General features: G+C 43.4%; 1 protein-coding gene across 1 annotated transcript in view; it reads right to left on the reverse strand.

The window, feature by feature from the left end:
• The window catches only part of LOC143793021 (catenin alpha-2-like), a 1,735,283-nt gene that overhangs the window by 15,423 nt on the left and 1,706,674 nt on the right, over window positions 1-13,186 (reverse strand). The gene's annotated exons all lie outside the window — the stretch shown is intronic.

The raw sequence follows: 13,186 nt of genomic DNA on the forward strand, positions 1-13,186 counted from the left end.
GCCTGGGCGTTTTTTTGAGTACGCCAAGGATGACCCAACTCATGCTATCTGCCAACTTTGCAAAAAATGACTCAGTAGAGGAAAAAATTGCAATAATTTAATTACTACATGCATGAACTGGCACATGCTCTATCAACATGCGTTAATCTGAGAATCTAACTGGTTAAAAATGTGGACTAGCGGGCCTTGCCAACCAAAGGCTCTCCTATCAACCACATAAGCTGCTTCTTCCTCCTCCATCATCATGCCAAGTCTTCTCACACAGGTCTCCAGATACAGAACCTCCACTTGCTTACCTCCTACAGTCGGGATAAGTGAGAGCCCATCAGCTGTTACAGAAGTGGACATGCCTGCTGTTTTTGTTTCACTGAGCACACCATAACTTTCTAAATTCACCATAACATCTCCGCCTGCACCTCACTCACAATCCAGAAGTTTGTTGTGTTCACCCTACTCCATCCTCTCTCAGCACAGCTGTAAGGAGGTAAAACACAAGAAGAGTCTGGGGCGGTTACCTTCTCGGCTCTGTGCCTGGAACCATTGAGCTGTGCTGCAGGTTCCCCAAGGGGCAGACTTAGAGACTGGGACAGGAAGGAAGCCAGGCAGAGAGCGGGAAAGGCACGCGCACAGGGGACAGAGCAGCGTGAGCAGCGGTCAGAGCAGGGTGCAGCTGCGCTCCGGGAGAGAGAGAGCTCCCGGTCTGAGGACAGATAGAGGGAGACTGCCCAGAAAGACTGCATCTTGTGAGTACATGAAAGCGGACTCTGCTGTGACTGGAGAGGGGCACTTTGAGACCCATGTAGAGACATTGGCCTGTGCAAAGACTTCGACCCCCTTGTCCCCGCGGTATCAGTACAGAGACTGTAATTCCTGGTACAGTGACTTATCAGTGCAGAGCCCCTGATTCCTGGTACAGAGACTTAACAGTGCAGAGCCCCTGATTCCTGGTACAGAGACTTAACAGTGCAGAGCCCCTGATTCCTGGCTGTGCTGTAAAAGCTAAAGACTCAGAGCCTGTGCATACCACATTAACTCCCGAAACCCCAGGCAGCAGGCTCCTAGAGACTACTCAGCCCACAGACAACAGAGGGACGACATGTGCCGCTGCTTCTCGGCGCCTACGTTGGAGAAGACGACCCTTCAAGCAAGTCCTCATCAGGCTGATAAGTGTTCTTTTCTCAAGAAATCTTGATTACTTCGGTTACATTGTTTCACTCCCATATTTTTGCGCTGTTTTATTGCTAGTTATTTTCCATTGCTTCCTTCCTGTGAGGAGAACCTGATTCCTGTTATTAAACCCAACTGTTGGTCTGTCTGTTCCATGGTGACATACTCAGTACCTGCATACTATTACACAGCAGCCAGCCCTAGGTCCTGCAGTTGTGGTCACGTAAAAAAAAAATTCTCCTACACTTGCCAAAACTAAGAGCTTGAACTTCACTATCTCCAAACGGTTGGCCACGGAAATTATGTTTTTCCACCTGGTGGATACAGAAGGTTTCCGAAAGTTGATGGCCATCACAGCCCTCTAGTACCAGTTGCCCAGTCATCATTACTTCTCTAAGAAACCTGTGCCTGCACTATACCAGCATGTCGCCGACAACATGACCCATTCCCTGAAAAAATCTGTCTACCAGGGTGGATTTCACTACTGACACCTGGAAGAGCAAACATGGACAGGGGCGTTACATCTAGCTGGGCACTTGGTGACTCTGGTGGCTGTGGGGGCAGGTGGTCAATGGACTGCTCCACAAGTCTATGAATCCCCAAAGCTTGTGGGGAAAACTTCTGTATCTAACACTTCTTCCACTTCTTCCACCTTCCTCTAGGGCCACTTCTTGCACCTCAATCTCCCCCTTAATGAGACACATGTTCCTACTGTGCAGAGATAATCTCCCCACCTCTGTACTGTGCAGTCAGGGCTCACCGCAAACAGGCGGTGTTTAAATTAATATGCCTTGGAAATCACAGTTACGCAACTCAGGAGTTGTGGACAGCTATCCAAGCCAAGTTTGAGCAATGACTGTCTCCACTGAACTTGAAGCCAGGGAAGGACGTGTGCGATAATGGTGCAAACTTGGTGGCTGCGCTTTGCTGGGGCAACCTAACACACACCAGTTAACCGTTTGATATGTTATGAGCGGACACTGTGGAATTCCACTCCCAATATTTTGCAGCGACTGTGGCAGCAGCGTGAGCCCTGGTGAAATATGTCCTTTTTGCATAGCCTGGTCCAGCGTCATACGGACATGGTGCAAATCACGCTTGCAGAGTGCGCACAGATGAAGGACCTCTGCACCCTTCTGCAGTTTCAAAATGGCTATTATAATGGTTAGTGCTGACAATGTCATCATCAACATCACTATTCCAGTCATTTACATGCTGGAGCACACTTTGAATAGTCTGCAGGAGGAGGTGATGGTCCCGAGGAAGAGGTGGAAGCTAAGGATAATGTGGAAGTGATAAAAATATCTCTTAAGTTCCATGGTGCCATGGATGGGTGGATTACAGTTATCAAGGGGGGGTCATGGTACTAGACAAACTGTTAGTGAAGATGTAGGAGCCGAGAAACAAATGGAGAAGGATGAGGAGGAAGATGTGATGGCCACGCAACAGTCTGGAGATGAAGAGGATAATGATCTCCTCTGTTGTCCATGTTTGGTGGAAGGGGACAGAGGATACAGGCTTGAGTGTTAGCCCACCACCATTAAACATGAACGAATATCTCGGCTCCTTCCTTATTCGGCTCGGTAATAGAGCTTACCGAATAGCTGCAGCGGGATCCCGGATACCTGGATCGCTCTTGATAATCAAGTGTCCGACGTCGCAGCTGCATGTGTGGCGGCTGTGTGATAGTCACAACACATGCATGGAGAGCCTGTGTGTTGTGACTGTCACACAGCAGCGATACATGCAATTGCCGGACCGGACAGCTGAATATCGGGAGCGCTCCAGGTATCCGGGTTCCCTCTGCATCTATTCGGTAAGCTCTATTAGCAAGCCAAATGAGGGATCCGACGATAATCGCTCATATCTGGACACCAACACACCATACACTTGGACCTCAAGCAAGTGCTCAACACATGAGCGCTTTTTTGTTGTACTATCTGCAACATGATGTCCACATTGTTAGGATTAGTAATAGTGCTGACTACTGGGTTGCCACTCGGTTAGATCTATGGTACAAGAGAAAATTTTGCCAATTGCCCCACCCCCTCCCCTCGTCCGGAAAGGGATGCATGCATGCTCTAGCATCGAAACACGCTTTAAGCAAACTTAAGAGTGGTTTTCCCTAATACAGCAGTGAGGTACATAGTGTGCATTGCAGCTCTAGACTTATAATCCTGGGAACTTCGAGTTGTCAACGCAAAAACATTAGCAGCAGCAGCAGTGTAAGTGGCAGAAGCAACTTCTGTGAGTCATGTCACAGACTTTTTTTTAGAATAGCCTGACAGACAGAGTGCAAGTCTGAAACATAGTGAACGACTGGAGAGGATACTGCAAGAGTATCTTGAGCTCAATATAGATGCAATTGGGGGGGTTTGGACCCTTTTGCATTTTGGTCTTCAAAAATTGAAGAGTGGCCTGAGCTCGCCTATCACGCCTTAGATGTTTTGTCATGCCCGGCAGCCAGTGTTCTCTCAGAACGAGTCTTCAGGGTTGCTGATGGATAAGCGTCGATGGCAATTCTTTGATAGTGTAGACCGTCTAACTTTCATGAAGATGAACAAGTCAAGGAACGCCAATGACTTCTGCACCCCAGTCACAGATTTCGAAGACTAGGTGATGGTGTAGTGTTTAGTGTGCTGCATTGATCTGGCATTATTGCAGTCAATTTTTTTCAACGTGGAGAGTCCAAGTTGGGTCTCCATTTGGTGGGTTGCCTGTAGTGGAACGTGTGTCAGAGACCTATTATAATATGTCTACTCTACGGAAATTGATGCAACTTTAGTGCTTTGTGACAATAAGTTTTTGAAATGTGGAGACTCCAAAAGTTGGATCTCCATCTGGTGGATTACCTCTGGTGAAAGGGGCCTCAGAACACCATTATACTATTTCTAATGGTAAGGAAAATGGGAAGCTCATTGAGACATCCATCCAGGATATATATAACATTCATCTTTATTGGAAAATAGATTAAAACATTGTAAAATGAAACCTCAAGAAAATTACACGTTTCTGGTGTATGAAAAACAGCCTTATTCATAGGACAACATAAGGGTGTTTTTCATACACCAGAAATGCGTCAGTTTTCTTGAGGTTTCATTTTACTATGTTTAATCTATTTTTCCAAAAAAATATTAATTTTATATACAGTGGGTTCGGAAAGTATTCAGACCACTTTACATTTTTCACTCTGTGTTTCATTGCAGCCATTTGGTAAATTCAAAAAAGTTCATTTTTTTCTCATTAATGTTCACTCTCCACCCCATCTTGACTAAAAAAAAACAGAAATGTAGAAATGTTTGCAAATTTATTAAAAAAGAAAAACTGAAATTGAAATATCACATGGTCATAAGTATTCAGACCCTTTGCTCAGACACTCATATTTCCCCTTCCTGACGTCGGACGGGATAGTACGTCCGACGTCAGGTCCCCTGCTTTGATGCAGGGCTCCGCGGTGAGCCCGCATCAAAGCCGGGACATGTCAGCTGTTTTGAACAGCTGACATGTGCCCGCAATAGGCGCGGGCAGAATCGCGATCTGCCCGCGCATATTAACTAGTTAAATGCTGCTGTCAAACGCAGACAGCGGCATTTAACTACCGCATCCGGCCGGCAGAGCCGATCGCGCTGTGCCTGCTTCTAGCCTCCCATGGAGGCTATTGAAGCATGGCAAAAGTGAAAACAAAAAGTTAAAAAAAATGTGAAAAAAATAAAAAAAACATAAAAGTTTAAATCACCCCCCTTTCGCCTCAATCAAAATAAATCAATAAAAAAAAAATCAAACCTACACATATTTGGTATCGCCCGATCTATCAATAAAAAAAAGCATTAACCTGATCGCTAAACGGCGTAACGAGAAAAAAATTGAAACGCCAGAATTACATTTTTTTGGTCGCCGCGACATTGAATTAAAATGCAATAACGGGCGATCAAAAGAACGTATCTGCACCAAAATGGTATCATTAAAAACGCCAGCTCAGCACACAAAAAATAAGCCCTCACCTGACCCCAGATTACGAAAAATGGAGACGCTACGAGTATCGGAATATGGCGCAATTTTTTTTTATTATTTTTTTTTTAGCAAAGTTTGGAATTTTTTTTCACCACTTAGGTAAAAAATAACCTATTCATGCTAGGTGTCTATGAACTAGTAATGACCTGGAGAATCATAATGGCAGGTCAGTTTTAGCATTTAGTGAACCTAGCAAAAAAGCCAAGCAAAAAACAAGTGTGGGATTGCACATTTTTTGCAATTTCACCGCACTTGGAATTTTTTTCCCGTTTTCTAGTACACGACATTGTAAAACCAATGATGTCATTCAAAAGTACAACTCGTCCCGCAAAAAATAAGCCCTCACATGGCCAAATTGACGGAAAAATAAAAAAGTTATGGCTCTGGGAAGGAGGGGAGTGAAAAACGAAAACAGAAAAACGGAAAATCTCACGGTCATGAAGGGGTTAAAGTCACATGCTGTCCATTTCCTTGTAAACCTCCTCGACATGGTTCTACTCCTTCATCGGAGTCCACCTTTGTTTAATTAAACTGATAGGACTTGATTAGGAAAGGCGCACCCCTGTTTTTCTATTTTAAGAAATTTGCAAAAATGTCTACATTTCTGTTTTTTACAGTCAAGATGGGGAGCAGAGTGTACATTAATGAGAAAAAAATATACTTTCTTGAATTTGCCAAATGGCTGCAATGAAACAGAGAGTGAAAAATCCGTATCCACTGTATTGCCTAGCAGGAACCTAATCTATGCCTGACCCTTGCGATAGGCCCTGGTTAGGGATGGAATGGGGTGTGCCCTAGTCAGAACCCACTACAACTAAAGACAAAGAGGGTAGACAAACAAGGGAATACTTGGCTTGAAAAGACAACCGAAATGTCACACCAGTAATCCTCCAAGAGTCCTTTGAGAAGGAACTAACCGACTGTTAGTACATTCAACTAGACAGAGACAAGTGAGAGCTAACACCAGCACCATGCTGCAGCAATTGAATGTATATAAACCTTCAGCACAGGTGTGTGATTAGCAGGAGTAAGCGGAGGTAACTATTGGGTCCTAGAGGGAGAAGGATATTGCTCCATAACATAGATGCAAAAATCAAGAAGGTGCTTGAGCTAAACGCAAAGACCTTCTACAGCTAGATCCAGGATGACTGTCTGTCACACCTGACACACCTGTGGCATACAGTCTGTTGAGAGTTTTGCTAATATTTTGTGTAGTCATGAGATCTAATGATGAGTCTATTAGTTTCTTGTTACTATGTTGGGAGACGTCTATGCTATATGTGTTTATTTGTGGCGGCCACCCAGTGGTTGTGATGTGAATTACACTCTGTTGAGAATATTGTTAAAATGTTCTGTAGTAATAAGATCTAATGAGGAGTCCTTTAATTTCATGTTATTCTGATGGGCTATGTCTATAAAACATTCATCTTTATGTGGCCACCCAGTAAATGAGATGTGAATTATGGTTTGTTGAGGGTTCTGATAAAAAATTGTGATGATATATTTGCAGTTTGTAACATGTTAAAGGGTTTTTCCACTGTACAATAATTTGGGGACTTCTTTTTTTGCATCATAAAAAATAGCCTCTCATTGGCTCTACTCATGCTAAGCAGTGCTGTCGACAGGATATCACCATTGTACCCAAAACACAGCGATAGGAGAAGCATCAGAGAGTCAGCAATGGACAAGGGGATGGTGAGTATTATCTGATTTTATTATTATACATCACTTCAATCATTTGAGAACCACATTTTAAAAATTGAAAAACCCCTTTAAAATGTAATTATGCCTTTTAAAATTCCAGCACTCTGTCAGGAGATGTCTATGATGCATATGAGTACATGTGGCCACCCAGTGGTGGTGATGTGAACTGCAACCTGTGGGGTATTGTACTTATTGATGCATTATGCATGGCACTAAGCTCTAATAACAAGCCTCTTAATTTCACATATCTGTAGATAATTATACTCATGTCTTTCATTAGATGATGTTTATTCTCTTCCCCAGAAACTTTTACCATTTATACCCCCCCTGAAAACCTTTGAAATCAAAATCAAACGAACCTTTTTCAGAGTTGAAGACGTCAGAAAAAAAGTAAATAGTTTATCAGAGAAGTAAAATTATGCGTAATTTCTGTCTGTACAGTAAAGTATCATTCACATTTAAAGGTGCACTTATGCCACGAGAGACACAGCCTTTCCTTTTGGAGAGCGCTCTTGAATAGCGGTATACCTTTTAATGCTAATCTTCAAGAGCCATTAACAGTAAAATATCAAGTTGATCCCATCTGAAAAGTCATCATGTTGCTGGAGATGATTAAAATTGCTGCAATTTGATTGAACCCAATGTGTTTTTTTTTTTACATTTATGGTGCTGTCATTTCCTAATGAAAACAATGTATACCCGACAGAACACTTCTCCAAAAAAGAACAGCAAAGAGACAAATTATACAACACATTGTATCTTCTACATTCAGATTGGTGACATTATTATAACTATTCAGTGCACGTAAATAGCACAGTATCCTCTCTCAAAAGCAATCAAAAGCCTTCAAAGGTACAGTATACAGTCATTCCCGAAAGGATCCAAAACATTTTAGAACCTTAAGGCGTTTCCCCAATTTATGACACATAAATTTATTTTATGGGAGCTTCCCTTTAATAGATGTTCTGCTCCTTTAAATTACATGCAATTTTTTTGTGCCATTATCATAAGAGAAGAAAAAAAAAAGATCAGAGGACGCAATTGTCACAAGTCCACTTATCACAGTCAAACATCGCTGGGTTAGTTAATGCACAAAAAATATGCTCGGATTTTCTTAAGCTTGTCCTGTTATCCCAAATCCCGGAAGGATTGAATAAATGTATACAGATTCACTCAATTATTCTACTTTTTTTCCTCTGGCTTCATTTTGAGATGTACGTACATCATTGGAGGCTGCAGTAAAGCTATACATGGAGCCGTGTTATTAAATGGACTTCTAGCAATTATTTTAAGTTCTGAGAAAAAAGCGGAAAACACATCCACGGGGGAAGTCACCGCAAGATCGATGAGTTTTTCTTAAAGGGCCTGATACTCTAAACATTGACACATAAGTCATAAAATGTCTTCGTTAACAAAAGTCATTTTTTTCTTTTTTTTTTTTTGTTTCGAAGAAAATTGTATTGAACAGCGTTTTTTTTCACTTAGAGAAGGCAAAAAAATATTGGGGCTTCAATGAGATATACCAAGGCGCACCGCACTCGTCATTGTGGCGAGTTGTGCCATGGTGCATGACAGATGGACCTGGTGTTCACAGTTGTCAAATTTCTTGGGATTGTCACAATTTTGGGGAAACAGCAAATTCACGGTTGTCCCACAATGAAAAGATTAAACACCATTATATAGAGGGAACCTGTTATGTCCCCATATGCTATTTACCTGTAGATATAGGGTTAAAGAGGTTGTCCACTACTTTATCATTGTGACCAATCTGTAGGATAGGTCATCAATGACCGATCAGTGGGGGTACGTCACCGGGAAACCCACAGTTATTCTCATTGTTGGTGATGTCCAAGAGTGCCCACTTAAGGAGCTGCTACATCTACTGATAGTGGCCGTGACCGGCTGCTGCACATCCACCACCTCTTCAAATCAATAGGTACCAGATGTTCAGTACCCGACCACGGCCACTATCAGTAGATGTAACATCTCCATAGCTGAGCACTTCTAGTTGTTGCCGGACAAGAACAGCTGATTGGCCAGGCTGCAGAATGTCACACCCCCACCGATCAGACATTGATGTCCTATCCTAAGGCAAGGCCATCAGTGGTAAAGTACTGGACAACATCTTTAATCTGTTGGTAAATAGCATTACAAAGCTGCCTGGCTGCCTTACTGAAAGCCCACCTACCAGAAAAAAATGAACTTTATTTCTCCTCAGAGCCGCCAGCTTTCAGTCATGGAGAAGCTGCCGACATGGCTTCAGTTGCCGCTCACAGCATTGACAGGTCCCTCTGCATAGATAGCCATTTAAGGAGTTCAGAAAACCCCTTTAAATGGAATCTGTGGTGTAGTGCAGTGGTGTCCACCCTGTGCAGTGATGAGGCAGTGACCCAGGAAAGTTCAAAGTAAACATAGTTTTAATGTCCAAAACTCACAAACAGAACAAACATTGCCCTCCGGATCGCAGCCGGGAAACAAGACAGTCTGTAAATGTGTCCAGTTGCTGAGGGCGGCTGCACCGCCGTGTCACACTGCGGGTCATCAGTAGATCGTTTTGCTTGGCTCTGTCTTCCCTCACACAGGCTGAGCTTTTGCAGAGCCATCTGCTCTGCACCTTGCAAACTCCACACTGACACACCCAATCCTCTGACCCTCTGCTGCAGGGTTTTTACAAGGAATCTGTGACCATCGGCCACAGGGAAGGCCTGGCCGGGAGGAAATGGATCAACCCCACTAACTTCCTGTAGTCCATTTAAAAAAATAAAAGCCCATGGAGGGTTTCCTTAAATCTGCCTTGGGCAAATAGCTTACCCAAGACCAACACTTACTTTTATTTTGCATGGTAATCACAATGCCTGTGACTGCAATGCACTTCCGCGGCCTCAATACACATCTGTGCGCATACTAGGGACACATACCGACTCTAGCATATTACACCGGTCACTGCCTCACAGTTGGTAATATCAACCCCCTAAATCTTATTTATTGGCCTGAAAGTCTTTGAAATGCCAAAGCATTTACATCTTTATATCTTCTATTTGTTTCTGCATTTCCTACTAATTAACTTTATCATCCATATCAAATTAGGTGTGAAGTGCTTCTGGACATGATTGCGCACATCTAAAGCCACTGGTTACCAATATTGTATCCCCAACCCAGCATCAGCCCCTTTTAGCTTTAATGATAGCTCATTGTCCATGCGGCGTCAGGTGCCATGCAAGGAAATCAGCCAGAGAGCTGTCAATCAAGCTGGAGAAGCAGTAACTACAAGGGCAGATGCTCAGGAAATGCTCTATTATGCCCATGCCTCATTTACATATAAATGAAAATGCCAATCACTGAGCAATGCAGCAGCAGATAAAAGATGTAAAGGTGTCGATGGATTTACATCTCAAAGAAAGTTGAATGGGTTGGCTAATACAGAATCCCTTTAAGTACCCATTAGCAGCTGCATTGTCTGCCTTCATGGTAGTATTATGTTTAGTGATATGTTCCTACAGTTCTTTCTTTTAAGGAATCTGGATGTCCTCCTTATATTCTCTCACCATGGGCTCAGTCAAAATTACATTTTTCTGTAGAGATTTGGCATTTTTTCCACCACATTAGATATAACGTGCACTGTGATGGCGCAGCAGGCCATGACGTCAGAGATCTGGTTGAGGAGCAAATCCCTTCTCGGGGTGAAGAAGCCAAGGCCTGGATGTTGAGCAGTGGGGACAGAAAAGGTGAGCAGTGAGTTATTTTTTCTTTTAACCTTTTACTTTGATCTCTATTCTCAAGAATATGAATACTTGTAAAATTTGATGAGAATGCAATGGTATTGGAATAAATTATCATCTCTTGTCTTCTGGTTTAATGTGAAGTTTGATTCTAGGGTTGGCTGGTTTAGAAAATCATTTACACATTCCCCTATTAGAATCTCTTGCTCTGAACCCAAAATGTCTGTGGATTACATAGTCTATTGAATTCAATATAAAATGTGTAACAGCTGACAGATTCTTCCCAAGATGAAGCTTAGCACTTATCGAATAGTTCTGCAGCTTTATACCATTCTGTGTTCCATTCCTCACCCCGTTTAAGATCTCGGTTTACTATCAATGAATGCAAACATTGTGTGGGTGGGTGCGATACTACTGCTCCTTGGTTGGGCATACCCTGGAGAGGCATGACTCAGTGACTACCAGGTATTCACTAGGGCCTCTGATGGAGAGGGTAGCCCAGGCCGTCGGTAGTCACCTACTACCACTCCAGGTACAGGAGGACAAAGGCAAACACATGGTCAGACGATCCAGGGTCAGGGCAGGTAAGACAGAATCAAGGTATAAAGCCGAGGTCAGGAGCGGAGAAGTCGGATGGGTATACCAGCCAGGTCGGTAACAGGAAAGACAGAACAAACATACACCTAAAGAATCCCGAGACAAGCAACTGGGAACCCATGATCAGGCAAGGAGTGATGGGAGGAGCAGCCTAATATGTTCTTTGCCTCGCATTGGATTGGCTAGGGAAGACAAACCCTGTAGGACAAAGCAGAGTTAAATTCTTTCAGGATCTGGACACACCTCCCTAATCCCAGGTGGAGATTATCTAGGAGCAAGTATTGCAGTGAGCATGAGAAAGCTCAGGGAGATGGTCTTACTTTGAGGAAGCAGAGTGGTGAACGCAGTGAGTAGAGCACCACTGAGAAGTTTTGTGAAATGCCATCATGACACATTGCTACTTATATGTAGAAGATGTACACCTTTTCAGACCTGATACTAAGAGTTTTATAGTCCAGAGAAGACAATAACATTTAAGATCATGTACAAGACAATGCAAATAACACATTTCTGTCTACTGGATGACTAGTATCCTGTGTTTTTAAACACTTTTCCCCTTTGCAGGCTCCAATTTTCTGTTGTCTCTGAGCAAGTGGGTGGAGACTGGCTTCTATGATATCTCCCATACACAACACACACACAAACATGACTGATTTCTGCTCTCCTATCTCCATGGGGTATATGATCAGAAACAGCAACATCGAGGATATTATACAGTCATACTGAGCACTGTAGATGTGACTCCAGAGCTGTGGTAATGTTAATTACTAGAAAGAAGAATCACCATTTCTACCCTTCTACTTTTCTCCTCCCTTCTTAGACCTTCATATCTTCAAGTGACGGTCATTTTCTAATCCCTAAATAATTTGTTTATTCATGTTGTCTTCCTGACCCCTGGCACATTGAGAAAAGGTCCAACTATTTTTCCTTGCTCTTCACAGATCTGCGGCTAGTGAATATGAAGTCTGTACACATTTTCAGTTTTCGGATAAAAAGCAGAAGTCTTGTAGATTGTGACAAGGACATCTAAGATTGATTGTTATTTCATTATTTGAAGAGCAGCCTACAGCAGCCCAGATCTTAGCTTCCTGGAGTCTTGTGAGGCGAATGAGGCAAAGTTCATTTTTTTACGATTTGGGTGGAGCTGTGCCATAGTTTCCCGGATCAGTTAATGTACTGAGAGTTTGTACTTAGCAGCCGGCATCACATATTTATCACAATACTAATTTGCACAGCAGTTGTGTTCATGTGATCACATCGTAACTTGTTGCAATGACTTTACTCTGAGTTTTTACCATTTTGACAATGCAGGCAGCAGGTGATAGAGCAGGAAGAGCTGAGCAGATAGATGTACAGGATTGTGGGAAAAGATCCAGTGCAAGCTGCAATTTATGGCTCTGAATCTCAACTCTTTATAGTTATGAGTCCTGTGGGTGGTCTTATATGGTATGAGTCCTGTGGGCATGGTACGAGTCCTGTGGGCAGTCCGATGTGGTATGAAGTCTGTGGGCGGTCCTATGTGGTATGAGTTCTGTGGGCGGTCCTATGTGGTACGAGTCCAGTGGGCATGGTATGAGTCCTGTGGGCGGTCCGATGCGGTATGAGTCCTGTGGGCGGTCCGATGTGGTACGAGTCCTGTGAGCATGGTACGAGTCTTGTGGGCAGTCCGATGTGGTATGAGTTCTGTGGGCGGTCCTATGTGGTACGAGTCCAGTGGGCGTGGTAGAGTCCTGTGGGCGGTCCGATGCGGTATGAGTCCTGTGGGCAATCCGATGTGGTACGAGTCCTGTGGGCATGGTACGAGTCTTGTGGGCGGTCCGATGTGGTATGAGTTCTGTGGGTGGTCCTATGTGGTACATGAGTGTTTCAATCACCACTGAGTACATAGTCAGTGGCTGCTGTAACCAGGCGCCGGCATTGACTGACAGCTGGTTCAGCACTAATGCACTGTAAAGATATTGCAGACACATGTCCGATTTTGATCCAAC

The sequence above is a fragment of the Ranitomeya variabilis genome, chromosome 1 (assembly GCF_051348905.1).
Source record: "Ranitomeya variabilis isolate aRanVar5 chromosome 1, aRanVar5.hap1, whole genome shotgun sequence".
Taxonomy (NCBI): domain Eukaryota; kingdom Metazoa; phylum Chordata; class Amphibia; order Anura; family Dendrobatidae; genus Ranitomeya; species Ranitomeya variabilis.